General features: G+C 34.2%; 1 long non-coding RNA gene across 1 annotated transcript; it reads left to right on the plus strand.

Annotated features, from left to right (window-relative positions):
- The first annotated feature begins 268 nt into the window (after positions 1 to 268).
- On the plus strand, positions 269 to 4936 carry LOC102962724. The gene is made up of 3 exons (XR_445000.2): positions 269 to 348; positions 3837 to 3918; positions 4008 to 4936. It is a non-coding gene; the product is annotated as an uncharacterized LOC102962724 (long non-coding RNA).
- The last annotated feature ends 5911 nt before the right edge of the window (positions 4937 to 10847 follow it).

A 10847-nucleotide genomic window follows, 5' to 3' on the forward strand; every position in this document is an offset into this window, starting at 1 on the left:
AAACAGATGCTCATTAATTCTCAAATTTCCTTTAAACTATATAATATACACTCTCAGACTAGCGAGAGTAAAACACATGGTAGTTATATAATTTGTAATGTGCCCAAGAATTAATCAATAGATCAACAGCACTATTTGCAAGGTAGGCAGTCAGGCCTGAAGATTTTTTTTACCAAAAGCCTGAAAAGGAAACACTTCTCAAGTTGCCATTGGTTATCATGATCTGAGCAAACAAATGGTATTGTTGCACAATGTCAATAGCCCACATTCTATGCCTTGTTTTGCTTTTAACAAACTGTGAAAAGACCAACAGCTGTTACTGAGCTAAGAAGAACTAAAGGATTTACAGTAGGTGGTACCACCTGTGCTTTTCTTATTCCACCCTTAAAAATCTGCTACTTTATTTTGGAGCTGGGTGGAGAATATGGCAGTGACTCAATATCAGGGGGAGTGAGTAGTCAACTGTGGCTCAGTTCTGATAAGAAGGAGTAACATGATCTTTATAAGTCATAACAATGTATGTTGATGAATATCTTTTCTTGATTTTGCTTTATCCATTTCAAGAATCTAAGAAAAGACCATAAATAAAAAGCAAATCTGAATCTGGCTGACTTAACTGAATGAAGGATTTACAACCCAGATAAAATGCAAGATTCTGTATACATGCAATTAATGATCTTAACTATATGATGCTTCATTTTAGCTTCTTTACCTTAAAGACTAGAAAAACACACTTGCCAAGTTACTGCCTACTTGATCCTGTAGCTGTGGAATTTTAAATTTAAACAGGCACTTGGTGAAACATGTCTTCTATTTCCAAGTGCAGTGTTTAAGGGATTATGGAAAATAGAGAATTAACTCATTTGGGGACAAAAATAATTTTGAAATTTGGTATCTTGAGTTACCTAGCACTTATATATGAAGTTTTCCTTAACTGCTAAAATTTAAAATGTTATATACAGAATAATTCAAGTCCTATAATATAAAGTAAATCTTTTGACAAAAGCAAATATATTGAGTGCCTCAGGTAAATCAGAGGATCCCTACTTAACCATGAGGTGATATTTATGCACCTTGCTGTTCTAAAGTAATCAATGTTCAGATCCATCTAGAATTTATTTGTTCAATGAAGAAAGCCACAAGGTGATAATGTCTTCTCATTGTTTTTGGTACTTTTTATGTTCCCCACAGTTAATATGGAAATTTGCTTAATACTAAGCCTGAGAGAGGCCTGAGCTCCAAGGGGAAAAAAATCCTTTGGTGATTTTAATTTATTGATGAAATGGTAAATGGCAAAACAGGCAGGGAACTTTGAGACAAAGGACACAAAGCAATGAAGTAAGGTCTTCTGCATCCTATGATACCAGAATCCATTAAGTATTTTTTATTAATTTCTTCAGATTGTTCTCAAACCTTGTTCCAGTTCTGTTTGTTTCCTGAAGAAAATTTTCCGGAATAAATTGTCTGCCAATATGGCCAATATTGCCAATATGCCAATATACCATATGCCAATATGGTATATTCCAACCCCACCTATTTTTAACAACCTTTCTTGATTTCTGAAGCAAAGAAGCAAAAAAACAAAAATGCTCTAGGGTATATATATACGCACACACACACACACACACACACACACATACTCTAGGAGAAAATACTCCAGGACTAAATAAACACACACACACACACACACACACACACACACACACACACACACACACACATATACACAAACATACATCTATACTGTAAGAATATATATATATATATATATATTCCATATGTATATATCCCATATATATTCCATATATATGGAATATATATATATATTCCATATGTATATATCCCATATATATATATTCCATATATATATCCCATATATATATATCCCATATATATATATTCCATATATATATCCCATATATATATATCCCATATATATATATATATATTCCATATATATATCCCATATATATATATATATATATATATATATATATATATATATATAGTTTGAAAGTATTTCCCCTTGGATGAATTATTCAAAATTTAGCCAAGGACTGATGCTGGTATTTTGTCATTGTTTTAGAAAAACATATGGACCTACCGGAACATATTAAATATGTTTCATTCATAACATTAACAATAGATTTCATCTGTAATCATGAATGGAGTATCAACTCAGAGAATGGCCCAAATTTACTCAGTCTGGGTTCTTTTTGTTTTTGTTATCCATGTCATACTTCTCAGTTAGTTTTTGCTTGGCTCATTTTCCTATAAATAATAATAAATAATATCATATCCAAATAGTTCTTATTATGCTTAGCATATTCTTTATTGATACTCATGGTTTTGTGCTCTTTCTAATCCCGTGAGACACATTTTTCCCCACAGAACGTGTTGGCAACAGTGCTATCACACACACTGAAATCTTATACTATGATCAGCACATTAGATGTTGGTATTACAGCAATGAATTTGTCTAGATAGCTGTAAAATCTCTTTTTCTTATCAGTATTTGTCATGTCCAGGGCATAGTCACTGATGTTGGTGGCACAGTGCAAGATTCAGAGTGTGAAGTTTGGGGATTTTGTGACAAATGACTGACTGTCACACTGACAGCTGAGACCCATTACTAGGAATAAGGAACATCTCCCTGAAGTCTGCATAGTCAAGTTTGTTCTCGATAAGCCACCACTTACCAAGAATTACCCAATGTAAAGAACAGATCTTTCAAGTGTGTTTTTCCCCAAAAGGAATGTCAGGCTTTCTTTTACTCCTCCACAATTACTTTTGCTGACTTGAAGAACATACAGCAAGCAGACTGATATATGGAGCAGTTGCCATCTGATAGCTCACCTCTGCAAAAGAGAAGGGAGCTGATACCAAGATGCAGACTCATGAAAGATACTCTAGTGAAAAATCAATGTGAAATAAAATAAAAGTGGATAAATGAAGTGTCTAACTAAGTACTTAACAGGAAGCACTTACTAGATGGAATAAGTTCCAAAGGAAAAATATTTTGAAAAGATAAGTCACAAAACTTGTGCTACAAAAAAGCGTAGAAGATAACAACGGCAAAGAACTTAGGAGTCTCTATAATCTATTTTATAACTGAATGAGGCCACAAATGAGAAATGTTCTTCCCAGAATTACAAAATTTTGGTGAATATCTTGGGTTACATCTCAGTCCTCTTGGATTCTTATCAAAGTTTTTCTTTTTGGCAGACCAGGCTACATCAAATTTTAATAGATGACTGAAAATCAAATCATATCTCAGACAGTGAAATTACATCAAACTGCCTAGCCTGTCTTGAATGGGAAAAGGATAAGGCCATTAATTATGAAGTGAAACTGCTTAGCAACCTAAGAATTGTATTTATGATGCTGTATGTACAGTTGACAATAGGTATCTTTAAGAGCAGAGATCATATGATTTCATCTAGGAACAAGAAGGTAGATGGGTTACTAAACCTACTTACCACAGAATGTATCTATTTGATGAACTTTTTGCCTTATTTGCTTTTTAGCAGTTCATTAAATTAGATAATTTGTATTAAGTATATATTGTGCTCAAGGTACCCTTGAACATTATGAAAGTATGCAAACATGGTCACAATTGACATCAGCTGCTCCTCACATTAAGACGTCAAATCTATTTTCTCCTCCTTGAATCTGGGTTGCCCTTCTGACTTGCTATCAGAGATTAAGAAGTGCTCTGTCCAGATTCTCCCGCAAGGAAAGGCTTAGCTGTGAGCTATAGTCATGAGAGAGCTTACAGTCATTTTGCCTCAGTTAGAGATACTATCACTTATAGTCATTCTTTTTCCTAATTTCAGTGCCTAAGCCAGAGAGGAGAATAAGAGTCCAGTCTCTGTGGCCCAATTCAGGACACCCTGACAGACAAGCCTTACTCTAAAGGTTAGCACATCGGCTGAGACTGTTGAACCTTCATGCAGATCAACTTCTTCCTTGGCCCAATCCTAATTCCTCTATTTTTTCTTTTACAGATGTTAATTCATAATAAATAACTTATAACCCAAACACCATCATGGTATCTGCTTCTGGAGAACACGACCCATGATATTTGTGTTGGTGAATAAAATGTGGCATGAAGAACACTGCACCAGCTCTGAGATTAGACTTCAAAAAACCTTGCAGATTTTCTCTCTGGGAACCCTAACAAGGTACCATATAAACATGTCCTGAATAGCCTGCTATAAAATTAGAGGCCATGTCAATAGCAGAAATGAATCATCCCAGCTGAGGCCTTCCAAAGCAATGAGAACCCAATCAACTCAGCAGCTGACTATACACATGAATAAACACTTCCTAGACTAGAACAGCCTAGCTGAGCCCAGTCCAAATTGCTAACTAGCAGAATCAGGATCTAAATAAATAATTGTTATTTTACACCATTAAATCCTTGGGATGAGTTTTTGCATAGCCAAAGCTATCTGATTATAAAAACATACTTAGCATTTCTGAAAATACAAACAAGTTTTTCAGCTGGATTCACACAACTCTGTGCTTGTCTCTGGGGATGCCTGGAAATCTAGCACTGTCTCTTGTCTAAGATAAAGGCATTGGGCTAACTAATGATTTATCATGTGCTGTTTCATATCTGAAACTCTCTTGTGGCACGCAGGCCTAGTTGGTTTACTGATGGCTTACACATGGAGTAACCAGTTTGCCTGACTTAACTATGTAAACAGAGGGTCATAAAAGGCCCCACTGCAAACTTTCAAGTTGTTCTCCACAAATCAATATTTACTGTACAATTTTTGGTAATTCAATCTAGAAACAAAGCACATCATTGTGTTAATAGCAAGGATTTAAAAGAGATGCTTCTGAAAGCTCTGTGGCTCCTAATTCTTACCTGAACTCTCTGTCTTCTGCTTTATAGTATGTTTCTCCCTTATTAAAACCCTTGCATTAATATGCATTCTGGTGTCTTATGAATGTTTTCAATTATCTAATGTGTTGCACTCTTTGCAGGTGTGTGTGTGTGTGTGTGTATGTTTGGGTACTCTTCAAGAATTCAGAACAAGATTTATGAAATTTCTTAGAAGGTATAGATCTAAGGAAACCATATTTGCACAAGATCAAGATCAAAGTTAAATGTGTTTTTGCTTTTTGATAAGAGTCTTTGTAAGCGTATATGTGTGTTTATTTGGTCACATTTTGTTTGAAATTCTGGTTCTGGAGCAGTGATAAAAAAGTTCAATTATAAAAAGAGAAAACATGAAAGCTTCAAACACAAAAAGTAAACATATTATTCACAAATATAAGGACAAGAAAACAGAAAATGATTTAACATCATAACAAAATGACAAATCAAAAGAAAAATAAAACATTTAATAGAGTCAACTTTACATATGAAGACAAAAGAACATGATTAAATGATATTAGGGCTCTGGAATGAAACACAGTGCCCCAAGTAATATCCTTTAAATACTGGATATATTGTTTGAATATTATAAAATAATTCCCTGAATTTTATGACCTAAAGATTCCTGCTAAAATTCAAATACCAAAATCTGGAAAAAAATTATTAATAAACGATATATGCCCCAAGAGTATGAACAAAGCAGTTATTATTTTATGAATTTCCTAGAGAAAAAAAAATTCCTGATAAAGCTGATCATAGCACGAAAGAGCTATGATTAAAAAAGAATATTTGAGGGGTATAGTGTGATAAAAGGACTAGAGAGTATGCCACAGTGAAGAGTCCTGAGAACATGGGAGTAATGACTGAGGAGAGAAACACCAAAGAGAATGGTTACCTCAACAAACGCAGTAGTTATTTAATGTGGATCATGATTTCTGCATAAATGTACAAGAGATCTGTGTTTTCATACTTTTTTAGGAATATACTACTACGTGAAGTACTGAGCTGTACAGTGAAATACTCAGTAGTTTAATATATTCAACATTCTCCAAGTGCAAAATACTACTATTGAGTAACTTAATTCCACTAATATTGTGGGTAATAGATTAATGAAACCTTTTATCTTTCTTCATGAGAATTTGACCTTAGGTTAATTTTCCTAACTCTATTCCCCTGGCAACTTGATCAAGTGGTATATCCTCTATGTTTCTAAGCAACAAAGATTATGATTAAAAATAACCTCTGTTGGCAAATTTCATCTGGACTCAGAGATCTAAAAACACTTGATAAGAAGTCATAACTTCAGACTTCCCTGAGTATGACGATTCTAGGCATGTCTCTTGAGAGGACTCTAGAAACTATGTCTATGAGACTTTAACAAAAGATATTGGCTCCTGTGGAACATGAAGCTTTTACCTCCCATCAGATTCTGCACCCATCTTGTGTACATCTCCTCTTCTTGCAAGTAAGCAGTACAGGCCACTGAAACATGCAGAGGAGGAATGATTGATGTTTCCCTGCTAGGAAACTGTATTTTTCATCTGAGATCCTTCTTAGTGGCTTGGTATCAAATGTGGTGTGTGAGAGTCTTAGAACCTGTATATTACTTGATTCTGCAAAATTCCCTTAATGGGTGTTGCACTCCACAGGTGTACCAAAAACATACGGTATGCTAATAAAATGTGAGCAGCTCTTCACTATTTTGAACTTGATCATCTGCAAAGACCCTATTTCCAAATAAGGTTACATTCACAGAACTGTGGTACCGGGGATTAGAATTTCAACATCTTTTGGGAAAACACAATTCAACCCATAACAGAAAAATAGCCTTGCAGGGCTAAAATCATAAAGGTCTACTAAATAAGTTGCTTAGTTAATTAAGTGGAGCATCTCTGAATTTCATTAGGTATTAAGTTAGAAGTAGTATAGAGACAGAAGATGCTTCCTTTCACCACCACCACCACAGTGTTCTTCTGTCAAGAGCCAAGTGATTTCCTCACATGAAGAAATGAAAATGAATTTAAAAAGAAATACTTCCATCCCTTTCTTACCCTTCAAAAGCTATTCCAATACAATTTCAAGACCTTAAATTCAATAAACATGGAAGATACTGAATCAGGAAACTGCAAAAAGCAGAATATTTCAGAAAAAAATCTGCAATAATTTGTGAGAAGTGTACATACAAGTACAAAATAGTGATCTTTGTCACATATTCCATGAGTCAAGTCTTTGTTAGAATATATTTCTGATTTAGGCATTTGTTAAAACAGATACAGAGAAATGAGATGCAGTCCACTGCATGAAATCAATAAATACTTCAGAGGTGTAAAATAGAATGAAAATGTTAAAGTCAGCTTTATAGTAAAAAAAAAAAAAAACACAAAAAAAACACAAGAACATCAAAACTTATAGTATGACAAATAACATGGTTATTGTTAACATGGTTATTGTTATTGCTCATTACAATTCGCTTCTCAGAATACTAGAGGTTACTAGTTAAAAACCTAGTTTAACTCTCTTATTTAAGTTTCCAAAAGCTGTAAAGGAATTCTTCCAAAAAGCATCCAGATATATCTTTTAATCATATTTTCAGCCAGAATTTCACTTTTTTAAAAAAAGGCAATTATATTTGGCTATCAGAAATGCTATCTGAAATATATCCCTAACTTATTTGATGTTATATGTCATTTCTTTCCATTATGATATGCCATGGGGAAATATTTAGTGCCATGTTGAGTTCTCAGGAAAAATAAAATGAGCACACTTGGCAAAGTTCTGGGTTAATGATCTATGGGGTAAACATCCAAATCCCTCACATTAAGCAAACTATGTAAAATAACTTTGTAGTGAAATTTTAAAAACGTGTTAATTTTTAAAATGTATGAAAATTACATGGGATACTACTCAATATTTATTAAATAAATCATTAAACTTTACAGTATGCCTGTGCCAAAGATCTACCTGCGTAAAGTTGCTGAGCATGTTTGTCCCACATTGGGCTAGATTATCATCCTTCAGGAAACTCATATAGCTCCTTAAGTCAAAGCTCCTATACAGATTTATGTTTCATTAAAGATATCCAATATGTCACATAAAGATATCACCTTGGACCCATATGTTATTTAAAAAATACCAAAATAGTTGCAGAGTTTAAGCTTACATTTGTTTCCATATCCACAAAACTTATTTTAATCCTCTTTTTTTTTTCCATTTCTGAGATGTTTGACAAGGTTTACTATAGTATACTATGTCTTGATTCCTACCTTGAACTTGAAGTTAGAAGTTGCAATATAAACAGGGTAAGTCATTACATCTCTCCTAGGTTTATTGGGCTTATTATGCTTTGAAGCCTAACCAGGTTAGTCCTTTAGGTTCACATTAGCTTTCTTTCCATGTTTCAATATGAACTTGCCTATGACATTTTTTAAAATTAAATTCTGATTAATCCAAATAGCCTTTGCACTGGCATTCTGAAAATTCCAAAAACTATTCCCCAATTTAATCCATGTTTAAGTACCCGTGAGTGTTCTTGTATTCTATAAATGCCAGTGTGTAAGAGTACTTTCTCTTCTGGCAGAGGGATTAATATGGATCACATTTTAAATCCATTGTTCTAGGCCTTTCAAGAACATTATCTCTTTTAACTGCCATAACACACTTTAAGGAGGATATTAGAATTCACATAATCATGACTCTGATGCTTAAGAGAATTAGGTTAATCTCTCAGATCACAAATCTAGTGGTGAACTGTCACTCACGGATGGTTTGTGTCACTTTGCCTGTCCCATGAAGCTGTACACGTCTGCCATTAATTAGCTATGTCATCATAGTAAAGTCATAAAACCAATAAGAATCTCATTTTCTTTATTTGTAAGATAAAGGCAGAGGAATGGGTAGTTGCTACCTTGTAAAATTCTGATACATGCAGAGGCCATATCATCTATTACCTAAAATAAAGCATTTTTGAGAGTGAAAGGGCACTGCTAATTATTATTCCAGAGAATAGACACACATGGGTGGGCAAGGTGGTTCTCCTCAATAAACTTCTAACTGGTATGTTCTCATGCACTTTTAATCCAGGTCAATACATTTTCTATAGAATAATTCTTTGTGGTTCCTCCCTCACGATAGATAGTAAATTTATAAATGCAAGAACCTTTCTAATTTGCTTTCCCGTTTATTCCTAGAATATAGCACAAGTGCTTGGAATTTATTAGACAATAGACAACTTTTCTTAATATACAAAAGAGTGACTAGATGAGTCTATGACTGTTTGGGTAAGTGAATTAATGGTTGGAGGAAGAAAGTAAAAAAAAAAAAAGAGAACAGCTGTTAGCCAAGTATAACTATGTAATACAGAATTTCTAAGTAACACAGAGGGCTAAGTAGGAAAACATTAGACTTTGGTATATATTGGTAGAATCTACTCCAGAGAATTCCTACACTATCTTAGCTTATCTAACGTAGCTGTGATTTTTCATAATAGCCAGTGTCAGCCCTTAGATTTAAGCATATAGAACTCATTAGTTCAGTGATAGTTAATATCAGAACTTGAATCTCCTGATAACCTCCTTGTCTAAAAATCTTTCCAATAAACAACATGCTCAAAACTGGTAACAATGCTGTACACCCATTCTAGAAATATGCTAATGAACATAGTTGTGCTTAATAGTTCCTGGAAAAGAGGGGTGCCTGAGTGGCGAAGTCAGTTAAGCAACCGAACTCAGTTCAGGTCATGATCTCATGGTTTGTGAGTTCGAACACCGCATCAGGCTCTGTGCTGACAGGTCAAACCCTGGAGCCTGCTTCAGATTCTGTGTTTCCCTTTCTCTCTTCCCCTCCCCTGCTCACTTGCTCATGTGCTCTCTCTCTCTCTCTCCCAAAAATAAATAAACATTAAAAAAAATTTCCTGGGAAAAGATTCTTGGGTTGTCAATGATTTGGGAAACAATTGTAATTTAAAGTCAATTGAATAAATAAGGTTTAAAATTTCACATATAAAATGATCACACCTATTTGATAATATGATTGATAAAAAAAATCTTACAAATGTTTAATAGCCCCTCTGGGAGATGGAAATCTATTTTTTCTACCCTCCACCAGTGTGTGTGTGTGTGTGTGTGTGTGTGTGTGTGTGCGCATGTGTGTTCACACATATTCATTCATTCATTCATTCATTCATTCATTCATCATTTATTTCAAACATTTCCAGGGATGTAATAACTTTCAGTTGCCCTTTAGTCATGGTGTTTTCCTGGGGCAAACTGCAGCCCAGATTTCATCTCTGAGAGGTGACCTCTGGCCTGGGCTCTATCTCTGAGGGACCACAACCTCCTGGCCTTGATCTCTGAGGGGTGGCCACACAGCCTGCAAACCCAGCCAGAAGAAAAAATTTCTTTCTGACCCAGAAACAACAAGCTGCTCACCACTTTCAGCTGCAAACCATGGCAAACTCCATATATGGTCTTTTATATGGCTAGAGGTTACTAGTTAAAAACCAATTTGAGTCTTTTCTTTAAGCTTCTAAAAACTGTTAAGAAAGTATTCCAAAAATAATCCAAATATACTTTTTAATAATATAGTCAGCTAAAATTGCATATATAGATATATGTGCATATGCATTTATAGGTAGAGATATAGATATATTCCTCTGTAGTCTTCAGACTTTCTACCTAAAAATAATTTGAAAATAAATTAGGAGTGTTTCTTAATAAGATACATAGAACCTGAATGATCTAAGTCTTTAAGATTTATCACCCTAAAATGATTAAATATTAATTTCTCTACCAATTACTGAAGTTTAAGAAACTCTAAGTGAGATTTTTTTTCCCTACTTCATTCCTGAGCTTTCATATTTGGATTGCAGAAGTTTAAGTATATGGATAAATATCTAGGAAAACCTTGGACTTATGAATACATACAGAAAAACTCCTAAGTTTATATTTGACTTTCATTTCAT

Source organism: Panthera tigris, chromosome C2 (assembly GCF_018350195.1).
Source record: "Panthera tigris isolate Pti1 chromosome C2, P.tigris_Pti1_mat1.1, whole genome shotgun sequence".
NCBI lineage: Eukaryota > Metazoa > Chordata > Mammalia > Carnivora > Felidae > Panthera > Panthera tigris.